Source organism: Notothenia coriiceps, unplaced genomic scaffold (assembly GCF_000735185.1).
Source record: "Notothenia coriiceps isolate Sejong01 unplaced genomic scaffold, NC01 NC01_scaffold00011003, whole genome shotgun sequence".
In the NCBI taxonomy this organism is placed as follows: domain Eukaryota; kingdom Metazoa; phylum Chordata; class Actinopteri; order Perciformes; family Nototheniidae; genus Notothenia; species Notothenia coriiceps.
In genome coordinates, this window is record NW_011343704.1 from 89,080 (window position 1) to 100,328 (window position 11,249).

Consider the following 11,249-nt stretch of genomic DNA (forward strand, 5'->3'; position numbering starts at 1 on the left):
GAAGATAAAGATGTGTAGGCTTTATGACCTGAAACATGGTAATCCAACACCAGTTTTAAAGATCATAAACCAAACACATACCAAGTTCATATCCTCAGACAAATTGTTGAAATTCAATAGGAAGATTATGTTAAATCTAACAGATGGCGCTAACCCTTGACTTGAATTTGTGGGGTTTCAAATTAGTGGAGGGCCTGTCTAGGGCGGGTGTCCCATCAAAGTGGGGACACTCCCTCAGTGCGGCCACAGACATTGGGCTGGAGGGCGGCTAACCCAATCTGTATTCCTGCCAGAGAGTTTTATGTTCCCATTCATCCTGAGGAAAGAGCTGAAGACCACTGGAGGCTGGAACCTCTCATACTCTTTTTATATATAATTTAAAAATAAATTCATTTGGTTTTTAACACATTCTGTCCACACAAAAGTGTATAATGCTCACAAAAATAATCATTCCTGTGGAAAATTTAAGTGAAGGTAAAGTATGTTGAGATATGTTTGATTCATTGGCGGCTTTGGGTCTGATTTGTGAGTGGATCAGCTGAAAAGAGGGGTGTTATAAAGAAGGCAGTCTCAACACAGAGGCCTGGAGGGACGTGTGAATAACTGGCTGTCGAGGTGAGCTATAAGTCATGTCTGCGGCGTCTTAGAGTGCTAAACTAGTGGAAACACACACATATGAGTGCATACACTTGAGTGGATGTGTCTCTGGGAGGTCTTGTAAGGGTGAAAAGGAACTAAAGAAAGATCTAAAATAATAGGAGGCCGGATGCTGGTTGACGTTAATGGGGGTCTTGAGGCGGCCTCTGGATTAATTGAGGCTAAAGAAGTATTTGTTTGTGCGAATTAGAACAAATCTCAAGAACACAATGGCACCCTCCTGGGCCACAGCCAGCACTCAACAAAATGTGATTTACTATTTACGTGGAAAAGTAAGGCAATGGTCCAAACCCTTCTACTATTTGTGGTTTGCAGGGGGTGAATATAAGAGATTTCTGAGCCATAGAGAGTCCGACAGGATAGTATGTAAGGAAACAGGTAGAATATTTGATTAACATTTTTCTTTTTGCATCCACTGCCCGCATTTACCATGAAATTAGGTTTGGCTGTGCATAGTCCCCAGAGGATGATCACTATGATTTGTTGACCCCCCTCTCCCCTTGTCAGGATACTAACACATGGTCCAAGTCTACAAGTAAATCTAATCCTTATGACCGGATTTCCACAAAATGAGAGGTTAGATTTTCTTAATTCCCAGGGTATGATTCCCAGTGTGTTGGTTGACCAACGCATTCATTCTCCGTCGTGGTTTTGTGATAAAGAGTGGAGCAGGAGGACCCAAGCAGGCAACAGGAACTTAAATAAATAACGTTTTAATAAGTGTTGTAAAGGCAAGTCTAAATTAATTATTAGAGAACCAGAACAAGGAACCAATGAATACTGAACAGGAAGAAAAACGAAAGCCGAATAAATAAATGCATAAGCCCCTACAGCGGACAGATGTGAGAGTTGCATTATCTTCTTATCTAACTCCTCGGAACAATGCAAATTAGCACATTTCCAAAGTATCAGGCTTTTCTTTGAGCACAAAAACAAAAGACTTGTTTCCGCCCTTATGCGATGCACCTGTTCACAGTATGAATTAAGGAGTGGCCACGAAGTGTGACAATTGCCGCAAAGAAGAAGGTCCCCTATCCCCTTTTGTCTGACCATTGACCCAAACCTCCCCTCACCTCATTCCTCATGTGAGTCACAAAGAGAGACACAGTGCAAGCTGCCCGCTGATTACATGTGGTCAAACACATGTGGTCAAACACACACAAAACTAAGCAAAAGCAAACACACACTCTTGCAGAAAAGTCTGGCTCCAGTGGAAACTGATAAAATAACCAGCTATTACTAAAAAGATGGGGGCTGGGATATCTTGTGCATACCTGCAGACTTTTAGCTTACAAGACCGACTACATCTTGTTCTGCTTTTACCTTCCAAAATCTTGACCGCTGTATTTTTTATTAAGCCTGCTAGGATTTTTCTACTCATTTTAAGCTAAGACCTTCTCATAAACCAAAGCCACAAAGCTCTCCCGATGGCGTTGTGGTGGGATGGATATAAGGCCGAGCTTAGTGTCTTTAAAGATCTACTTGGCTACGGCCTAAAACAAACTCTTTATTCTTCATAAATGTAAAGCCACTCTTTAGCCAGTTGTGCGTTTTACTTGATAATAGTTTTTATATTGCTTCACATTAAAAAGCTTTACTTATTTATGAGCTCATAGCCAGAGGACGATATGAGCTGGCATGGTGCTGACGGAAAGTGGGTGCGTGCATGCTGCTTGTTGCACTGTCACCACGGACACACACAAACACAGAGAAGCGAAAACCACACGCTTCAGCAGGTAATCATTAGTAGGAAGCCGACCTTTGACCCCTGCCATGCCTCGGATGATATGGTCGCATCTACCTGCTGTTACTGGAGTCACTGGAGTGTGTTAACCAGTGTGATGTTAATGCAGTGAACTGAGCACCAGTTGTTTCATGGAGACCAGTGACCACCAACTGGCGGCCCGCGGGCCACATCCGGCCCGCCAGACATTCTCATCCGGCCCGCACGACGGGGGTGACTGTGGCGTTGGCGAAGTGGTTACTGCGTTCGCCCCCCACCCATTTTTTTTTGTACAACGTCTCGTGAGTGAGGTGCAGTACCGGAGTCCAACAGAGAGGCAGCCGCTGCGGGACAGTAGACTGCGTACTGCGAAACCTTCCCTGCCTTGAAGAAGAAGTAATGATTTTGAAGAGTCTGCTTTGTGCGCTCCATAGCAGTAGCCCCGCTGCGACAGAGTCCAACAGAGAGGCAGGAGCTGCGGGACAGTAGCCTAGAAGAGCGGGGCTACTGCTATGGAGCGCACAAAGCAGACTCTTCAAAATCATTANGAAAACACCACTTTTCCGACGGGTAGGGACAGAGTCTTCATCTTCCGTCGGATGTAAAGCCATCGGCGTTTTTCTGTAGTAATATTGCATGTGGTTTAAAGATTCCGACGGCCTTCTGCCGCAGTGGGTGTTTTGTTACAGTAAAAACAACAACACAAATGTCCCTGTACGAAAAAGTTTTCTGTGGCACTCCTCACGTTTTCTCTATCGTCATCTTTCCCTTTTGCTGCTAAGGTGAATGGGTTTACACGGGCTGGACGGGCTTGTTAGCTTGAGCCGTTGTAGCCGCGCAACTACGCGACCGCAAACTTTCATCGACAAAAATATAGAATATCCACACATTTTACACACAGCCACTAAAACAAAAAAACCATCCTTTAGTTTTGAGTGATGTTAACTTAAAATACCTGATTGCGAGGGCTCCGCTGAGGAAGCGCTCGGTGTTGGTTGAGCCGTGACGACAGCGGAAGGCGACGGTGGTTGTGAGGCGGACGGAGACTGGTTGAAACAGGTTGAAAACGGTACACTCCTTGATCTGTATACTGTGCAGGCGAAGGTGTTTTGTCATATTGGTCGTGGTCCCTCCTTTGCAGGAAATACGTTTAGAACAGGCGTTGCACTCTGCCGACCCATTGTCTTTCCTAACAAAGTGAATCCACACTTTAGAGCGTCTATCGCCATTCATGATCGGTGGTCCCAGGTTACGCTGTAGGAAGTGTAGGTACAACGCTACATTTCCCGCCCCGCCGTAGTCATACAGTAGGCTACGGAGAGCGGCGAGAAACATTTTCTCAGGCATCGAAAAGCGGAACCCGAAATTCACATTTCTAAATGATGCCGTTGGAATCTAAATGTTGGAACCGGTTCTCGGTACCCAATAGTCATAACCTACAACATTAAAAGTGCAGACATGCAATATATTATTTAACTATGTTAACAGGGCCCTATTAAGCTCTTTTTGAGGATCATATCTGTATGTAGTGTCTCTCCTGTATTAAATTTCATACTTTAATGTTCAAAAAGCTCTTTATTTTTTTCATACTGCCTGTGCTGCAGCACCTCTTTTCACCCTCTGTCTGAAACCAGAGCCCAGTCTGCTCCGATTGGTTAGCTGGCCGGCTAGAAGCGTGCATGTTACAAAGCGATGTCACTGTGTTACGGAAGTAAATAAAGTAGTGTAATGGAGGCATTTGAGGCGGTTGGAGGGCGGGGACTGGTAAGAGAGAAACTTTGGGATTTTAGCGTCTGCAGACCATTTACATGTGTGGCACCCCTGGGATGTGTGACCACATTGATATAATTATTATTATTGTTTGGAGTTGGAATATGCCTTTTGTTTTGTACATCTGTCTATTTTCATTTCGTTGGCGGGGTTGAGCAGTGCATTTGGTAGTGTGGCGGAACGTTTGTGTTCCGGGGACTGGTTAGAGGGACGGACTTCCGGTGTTTCCTCAGAAGCAATCTGGAAGGAAACCAAATAACCCGTGTCCTCATTGCTCCTGTCTCACCTGCTCATTACAGGTTGGTAAAAGGTGCAAAAATCATATGAACCCCCCCCATAATGTTCGCGTATATAGTGTGACGGCCCACTAAAAGTGTGGAGTGTTTGTAGCGCTGTTTACATGTTAAAAAGAATGTATGAATGTGTGTGCGTTTAGCCATAGGTATTAGCTTAGCTTTCCCCGTGCGGCGCCATCTTGAGGATAACGTGGTCTGACACGGATATGGTGCGAGTGAGATAGTGTGTCTGAAGGCTCCCGCCCACTAAATATGTCCATACATGTGAAGTTATGATTAAATATGCTCCTTATGAAAGGTATAGTTTAGGTAGTGTTATACTGGATGTTTGTTACACAAGTATGCTGTAGTGTTTGTAGCATTATGATTCTCTAGTAAATGCATTTTAGTGACCTGCAATGAATGGCAGAAGGGTAATAGTCGAAATTACAGTTCAAGGGATATTTAATATAGGTTTAATACTGTAAAACAAGATGTATGAAAGGTACAAAAAGATTAGTGAATGTAAAGTTCAGCTTGAATGTGTGTTTGTCACAGAAGGGGTTTTTGACAGTGGATGTGTGTTGATGGAGCTGTCAGAAAAGTGAATGATTAAGTACTGAAATGCATAAGAGAATTAAGATGTTTAAATAAGTTTGTGTAATAAAACTACCAGCAGAAGCAATCTGGAAGGAAACCAAATAACCCGTGTCCTCATTGCTCCCGTCTCACCTGCTCATTACGGGTATCATCACTGTTACTGGCCGGTTTTGGCGCAGTGGTTAGCGTTGGTCATCAGATCAAGAGGCGTCGGTGAACTCCAGTTCGAATCCTTCCTCGGCCGCCACTGCGTCAGGACGTTGTGCCCTTGTTGGGCAAGACACTTTACCCGCATTTGCTCCTGTGGGTAATGTCCACAGTAACGACTCTTACATGTCTAATATGTGTAATGTGTATTTGTAAAGCGCTTTGAGCACCTGTAAAAGCGCTCTAATAAAAAATGTAATCCATTATTATTATTATTATTATCCTCATATCGGGGACCCGTAACACTAGCAATAGAAATACATTGCATTTCAAATTGTTCTGTGTGACACGAAAAAAATGGGAAAATCGTGTTGGTGAACATGAATCAATAGATTAAATTTATTTTGTTACTACTACACAAAATGTCGTGAGACTGGGTTGTGTATTGAAATACGCATTTATGAAAATAAAGACCCACTGTTCCTAGTATATACACACATCAAAACTCACAATTGCATTAAATATATGGTATGTGTTAATATATGTTAAGGCAATCAAGGTAATGACAGTGGTGAAAGTGAAATAACTGCATTCAAAATTCAACTATAATATTAATTTGTTAGCAACACTAATGAGCAGATATCAAGAGTGGATGAATGTAGACTATTTTTTAAATATTTGTTTCCTTCTAATTTTTTATTCTTTCCTAAATAACACACTGTTATTTACTCAACAATAACACACAATTATCCATGTTTTTATTTATTTGTTTAATTCCATAATCTCTGGCTTTTTTGGCGTCCGTCAGGAACTGAATTTCAAAATAAAATAACCGGAAACAGATACAAAGCCACTGAACTGATTACCCAAGATCCTCAGCCATGGTTTAAGCTCGAGTTTCGGATAGTCTGCCTTGGTTTCGTTCCATATCAAAGTGCTGTTTGACGCTCGGCGTAACCATGGCGCACTGCTGCCACTCCAACATCCAATCCCAGAGTTTGAAGATTAATCACGGGGTTTGTCAAGCAACGGGACTGTAGTCCCAAACGATAGCTGAGGATTATGGGTAGTGTAGTGTCTTCGGCCATCCTAAACTCCGAAATGTTTTTCGGATTTCATATGGCATTAACACCATATCCCAACGTGCATTGCGGCTAAAACATCCAATCACAGAGCTTAAACCATAGCTGAGGATCTTGGGTAATCAGTTCAGTGGGTGTGTATTGCAATGATGCTCGAAATGTCCCATATAGGCCTGTCTGTTTCCGGTTATTTTATTTTGAAATTCAGTTCCTGACAGATGCCAAAAAAGCCAGAGATTATAGAATTAAACAAATAAATAAAAACAAGGATAATTGTGTTGTGTTATTGTTGAGTAAATAACAGTGTGTTATTTAGAAAAGAATATTAGAATAAGAATTTAGAATAAGAACATGTTTTTATGAACCACACAGCTTCCGGTCTTCCAAGACCAGACCGGACAAAAAGACGTGTTGCAGGCACGAAACATACTACCAATAGAAATATATTGCTTTTAAAATCGTTCTGTGTGACACGAAAAAAAAAAGTGGAAAATCGTGTTGGTGAACACGAATCAATAGATTAAATGTCATGACTATAACACGAAATGCCGTGAGACTGGGTTGCTCCCTGAGGTAAGTGTGGTGGAGACAGACAGTCTTTTGTCCACATTTTTAAAGATGTCCTTTATTTTATCACCAATGGATGTGTAAAAAGAGAAAGGGGGGGAAGGGTCTCATTATGTAAGTGTTTTTTTTCTCCATGACTTTATGACACCGGGCTGTTAAATTTGCTACTGTTCCTTTATGAGTCTGCTTGGAGGCCCATGCAGTTATGTTAAGATGTCCAACCCTGATAACATCCCAGACTTTCCCTTTCTGTTTGAAAGACCACAATGACCTGTTTCCACCCCTCGCTTATAACATGGAGGAGGTTTGATTGAGGAAGTTTGCCATCATCCGGCACCAGCAAATGTCTGACTGATGATTTAACAATGTTTAAAAGGAAAATATTTTCCCTTGTTTAGCTCCATCTTTGGATGATTACACACAATCATTTCGTGAGAATGAAAAAGCAACCAATTTTTTCTTTTTTTTAGGAAATGTGTCTTGTTATCTAGACTGCTCAATTGCAAAAAGCTGAATCCCTACAGAGCATGATTCAAGGCTAACTAAATTCTGTGTTAGTCGTAAACCATTGTTTACGCCAAAAGAGGATTCCATGTAATGAATGGGTTCAGACTCGGGAGCGCTACTTGGTAATCTCACCTCAGTCGATAAGTGTTCCCTGCCTTCTTTGGCTGCTTAAACAGGGCTTCAATACACAACTTATGCACCATGCGTTGTGCAATTTGTAATTACCACGCAACTGATGTCTCTACACTGGTAGGCCCTAATTTGCTTAGGTAGATGGCGTGTATGATACCACTTACAGGGTTAGGGAAGCATAACTTAGGCCAATGTAATACATGATGTCATGCTTTTACCAACTCTAACAAATCATTGGTGCAGTGGTGTAATGGTGGCGAGCCTAGGTCACACACTGGTGTGAGCTGAAATCTGTTTGCGGTGACCTCAGTGTTGAGCAGTCTGAATGGAGCGGCAAAGGTCTGGCACCTCATAAAACTAAACAGCCCAATAGCTCCGATGATTTAAATGCTTAACACACCACCCACGTCTAAACCCCTTTCTCTCGCCCCGAAAACTGCTGGTATTTCTGCCACATCAACTTCTGTGGTTAACAAAAAGGACAAACATCTCTGTGGCCTGAGAGGGGAGGATCAGTGGGTTCCCAAACTCCAGAGCTGGAAGAGATTCGCCTCAAGACTGCAGGATGACGTGCAGGGCTGACGCTCGTGTGGTATTACAAGATAATTTCCTAATCCTTTTGGCAAACTTCCCACTGAAGTAGGGATACAAATAAGACATTAGAATAGTTTTGAAGTCTCATTGCCTTGTTTGTAATCTAAAGGCAACATGGGCAAACAGGATGGAGGGGAAGCGGTGTGTGGCCTCGTCCTCAAATTGGATTTCACACAGTCATCCCTTTATTTTATAATATGAGGTTAGCGCTAGAGTTTAAGCTTGACAGCACCCCATTATGTTTTGTCAATGGTTGTTTATAATGTTTGGGAAGAAAGTTAAAATGAAACAGTTAATGTTTCCGTATGTTCAGGTATCCACGCATCTTAACTTAATTTATTATTGATGGCACATCTCTAATGTAATTTCTTCTTCTAAAAAAATGGAAAAGGAAAAGGTGAGCACTGTCTTTAAGATATGTTTTGTTATTTATCCATACTATAAAAACGAATAAAGTTCATGTATTTAAGATAACCTTAATTCAGACCCATTGCAAGTCTAAGAGTCCTGCATCCTGATACCTCAAGTGAGTAAGAGAAAATGTTCTTCAACTCCTCTCGATGTCAGGGGAGGCTCATTTGTCAAAATCTTCCCTCCAGGCTAACACACATGTATGATGATTGCATAATCTGTTGCAAATCAGCAAAAAATAACAGCCATGTTTTACACCATGGGTGCTACAATCAGCAATGGGAGCAAGGTCAGCCACCTTTGGTGTGGGAATATTTTCGAAGGGGCAACACTGCTGTGTGTTAGTCAAATGTTAACAACTGGTTTTGGTTCATTTCCCCTGGCCAGATATCCTATGGGGAAAACGTGACATGATGTTCAGAATAAATGCCCCAGATGGGAAACACTGAGGAAAGACTAGAGCGCTGGAAAACTTGTGTTAGAATCACAGCCGGGCTGATTTCTTTAGAAAGAATTGCACTTGTTTTTTACCCACATTTTTACCGATTTTAATTTCCCCGATTGTAGCAACCGATTTGTTTTCTTCAAGCTCAAACTGTGTGGGTTGGTGCAAAGCAGACGCACAGGAAGTGAAGAAGTGAGAAGATGAAAGCTGTTCTCAGGTAGAGACAGATAAGACGTTGTGCCACATCCTGCCTCACTTTCTGGCAACGTGACCTGCCAGACCGGAGGAATTTGTAGCTCTAGCACGACGACTAGACACTGTTTGCACGTAAAGGCAGTGATTGTGGTAAAATGCTTATTACCTTTAGGCAAAGAGGAGACAAACAAAACATTTTAAACATGTTCAACAGGCAGAGGGATTAGTAAACCTTGTACAAGTCTTACTACAGCAATGCAGCTCTTTATTCTCACACAAAGGGTATTACATCGTATTTGTATCCGCCTCAACAAAGCAGCAGCATGTTGTTGAGCTCTGTCTCGAGGACTTGACATGCAAGAACTCTTAACAAAGCTTGTCTAGATTGGCCAAAATAGCTTCGTGCAGTTTTAGATATTACACCACCCTGAATGCCGTTGGGGTTGGGCATCAACAGATGCAGCCAGGCTGAACCATAGACAGACAGACCAAGTTAGAAACTGAGAGGACTTTCTCAGCTGTTGCTTCTGTCTCCGGTCTCCTTCCCCCCTCACAGCAACATCATTGTGTCATTAATCCAACAATAGGCTACATGAAGCCTTTCACAGCTCTTTTTAAATTCATGCAATTGCAGTCTGACCGTTTTAAATATGATTTCCTAGCAATTGAAACTTGGGGGGACTTTGGCTTTTCACCCCTTTCTGAGATGGTTGGATAAAACCTAAAACGTGTAACTAGGCAGAACATGTTTTAAATGGCTCAAATGTGAAGGAGAGAGTAATATAAGATGCCAGTGGGTGGAAGAAGGATGACAGGAGGAAAGGGAATTGGGAAGTAGAGTAACCCATTTGGAATGTCTGACTCAGGGAGAAATGGAAAAAAATAATTGAATTGGCAACTTCACATGGGAGTTAAAAGGAGGTAGGATGGTAAGTGTTGAGAAATGGGATATCGTTAGTGTGGCAGACAGTAAAACAAGGGAGGAAAAAAAGTTGAAGGGGGGATAAAGACAACAGAAGAAAAATGCACTTGAACACTGACTCATTTGCTAAAATGTCTCTGCTATTTGTTGTGGCACGCTCTTGCCAAGGGAATTTCCTGATTGTCTTTTAAAAGTTGGTTTGTTTCATGAAAGGAAATGTTCACACACACAGCTATTAGAGACAGACACATGATATCTTTGGGGAAGAAATGTTGGTAGATCATTAGTACAAGTGTACTTCCAGTTGACAAATCCTGTTTCCCTTCGCACTCAACAGTGTTGCTGAACTTACAGCCAACGGGCCAGATAGGGTGCCGGGTGGCCTGCATAGCGTTTTTTTTTAAATGTAACTGAAGAATTGACACCTACAGTACAAGTTGTGGCTATTAAATGCTCTGGAATATCTGAGAAGAGGATGAGTTTTGGGATGTTCATCATTTTAATCTGATGAATAGTAATGTTTGTTTAGTAACTGGCCCTCTGCTTCCTGTCATGTTCCAAAAGTGGCCCAGAGGCAGACTTAGCAAGTAGAGTATTGAGGACCTACAGTCTACATCAGGGATCGCCAACTACATTTGTCCAAGGGCCAAAATGTATCCAATAGACACTATCGCGGTCCAGCGATTTTTATATAGTCCACAATGCTAGTGGAGCACACTCAGGTACTGCATACCGCATAAAGCTTAGCAGACTATTCACGCTAAGGAAGGATCACTTCTAGGCAGGGTTGGGAGGGTTGCTTTGTAAATGTAATCAGTTACTGAATACTGAATACATGCTCTGAAAGTAATCAGAATACAGTTACAGTTACGTGTCTTAAAAATGACGTATTCAGACAGATTACTTTTAGAATACTTTTGGAATGCTTTCTTTTTCCATAACAGATGGGTATGTTTTGGTGAACAGGAGACACTTATTTTACTGTTTTAATGGCTTATCAAGAACTCAAACACAACATCTTGGTGTCATTCTGGACAGCTCCCTCTCATCTGCACCCCACATAAAAAACATCACCCGGACTGCATTCTTTGTACTGTCTTAAAACCTTTCCTTGGAATATGTTATGAATTGTAAGGTGTCCTTGGGTGCTTTGAAAGGCGCCCCTAAATAGAATGAATTATCATTATTATTTATTATCTGAAACGATGTAATAACTTTTAAA